Below are 2,307 nucleotides of genomic sequence, written 5' to 3' on the forward strand. Positions count from 1 at the left end.
AGCAAGCAAAGGATATTCAAGCAAAGGAGCTAAGCAAGCAAAGAAAAAATGCTAAAAATTTAAAAATTGCTAAGCTAAGCTATAAATTTGGAGCTGAAGTGTTCAAGGACTTTTGTGAGCTTTTCTTTCTCATCCCTTAGTTAAATCATCGGCCCGCGTGGAGGCTTGTAATTCAATTCTTAGATAAATCGTGAGCCTGTGTGGAGGCAATTTACTTTTCTTGCATATTGTTAAAGCATGGGAGTACGAACATTGTATGTGGAGGAAGTTCGTTAATTATTGATTTGTTATGAAGGTGAAGTGTTTGTTGTTATTGCTTGTTGTGTTGCATTATGCATGCATGGTCGCAGATCATTGAGACCCACTCTTGTCCCTTTGAATTTTCATCTTGAATCCATTGTTTGAAACCCTAGGGGAAGAGGTAGCTCTAGTCAATCCATTGCATCAGTGGAAGGACACAATGAGGACCATGTGGAGGACCTTGGTCACATAGACCAACAAGGTATCCTCCACCCCAATGTGCATCATGATAACATGCAAGTTCCATTAGGCATGCCAAGGCCATATGTTCATCCACCACAACAACAAGGCCAAGTTCCATTGGGAATGCCAAGGCCAATCTATGCTCCACCACCTCCCATCATTCAAAGCAACCAAGGTGCCCATGTTGCACCTCCAATTGCTAATCCTCCCCTTGCTTTACGAGATCACTATGTGCCTAACGAAAATAATGCACCCGCATGTATTCAATTGCCACCATTTAAAGCACACCACTATGAAATTAAGCCATAAACCATTCAAATGCTTCTTAACTATCATGGACTTCCAAGTGAAGAACCTTATAAGCATTTGGATGAGTTTCTTGAAATTTGTTCCACCATAAAATATACGGACATACCGGAAGAGGTCTTAAGGCTTAAAATTTTTCCATTCACCCTTAAAGACAAGGCAAAATATTGGTTTAACAATCTTGGGCCTTTTTCAATAACTTCTTGGGCGGAAATGCAACAAGAGTTCTTGAATAAGTACAATCCGGTTTCTAAGACCAATGCCATGAGAACCTCAATTCGAGAATTTTCACATGGGGATGAAGAAACATTTCGTGAGGCATGGGAATGCTTGAACGAATTGCTTAGGAAGTGTCCACATCATGACATGTTCAAATGGCAATTAGTTTAATATTTCTTTGAGAGCTTATCGGACAATTACAAAGGCATGATTGATGCTTCCATGGGTGGCTCTTACATTGATAGACATGAAGATAACATGTGGCGTCTTATTGAGAGCATGGGTGAAAATTCTTTGCATCGTACTTTATCTTCGAAGAATGGTAGAAATTCTAGTGGTAGAAAGAGTGTTGGCTTACATCAAGTCGATCACTCCAATGAAATTACCGCCGAAATGAAATCATTATCTCAAAGGTTTGATCAATTTTTTATCAACCAAAACTCGGCAAATCAAGTATCTTCCTTCTCTAACCATTCTCATCATGCATCTAATGAAACATGTATGACTTGTTCAAGTGTTTTACATTCTACTTCCAGTTGTCCCCATGGACATTTGCAAAGTGAGCATTATGAACAAGCAAATGTTGTTTTTGCTAATCAAGGGAACGATCCTTATGGAAATCATTACAATCCTAGTTGGAGGAATCACTTGAATTTCTCTTGGAAAAACCAAGGGGAGGGCCCAAACCCTTCCCAATGCGGTTTTCAAGGAAAGTACATTCCACCTCCACTACAAAGCCAAGGTTCCCAAGGTTTTAGATTATCATATCAATCACAAGGAACCAATTTTCAAATTCTCATTTTTCTAATTAATCATTATATTCCCAAGGAAATGTTAGAAGTCTCGCTTTTGAAGAGAAAATTTTAACCACTTTAGGCACTTTGGAGGCAAACACATAATTATTTCATTCTCACTCTTAATCCATTGCTAAGCTAGAAACCCAAGTAGGGCAAATAGCTAGCACTTTGAATGCAAGATAGAAAGGAAAAATGCCTTTGAATGCCCCACAAAAGCAATAATGTGTTGTGAAGACTCGTTCCTCATCAGAAGGTCACACAATAGAGCATGTCAATACGGTGACTACCTTGAGAAGTGGAAAGATTGTGGACAACCAAGTGGGTATGTCAAATAAAGAGAGTGAACCGGTGCAACCACGAGTTGACACCCGTCCTGTTTCATATCATATTCCTCCTTCATTGCATGTGCATGACCATATAAATGAGAATGTGTTAAAAAGTGATTTGAAAAGTGATTTTGAAAAAAAAGATGTGCAAAATGATTTGAAAACTTCTTGTGTTG

At 38.8% G+C, this 2,307-nt stretch overlaps 1 pseudogene; it reads right to left on the minus strand.

Annotated features, from left to right (window-relative positions):
* Positions 1–1,058: 1,058 nt before the first annotated feature.
* Positions 1,059–1,157, minus strand: LOC132287552 (small nucleolar RNA R71; annotated as a pseudogene).
* Positions 1,158–2,307: the final 1,150 nt, after the last annotated feature.

The sequence above is a fragment of the Cornus florida genome, unplaced genomic scaffold (assembly GCF_030987335.1).
Source record: "Cornus florida cultivar Cherokee Brave unplaced genomic scaffold, ASM3098733v1 CherokeeBrave_3.0.0_Hap2_Chr11, whole genome shotgun sequence".
Classification (NCBI taxonomy): domain Eukaryota; kingdom Viridiplantae; phylum Streptophyta; class Magnoliopsida; order Cornales; family Cornaceae; genus Cornus; species Cornus florida.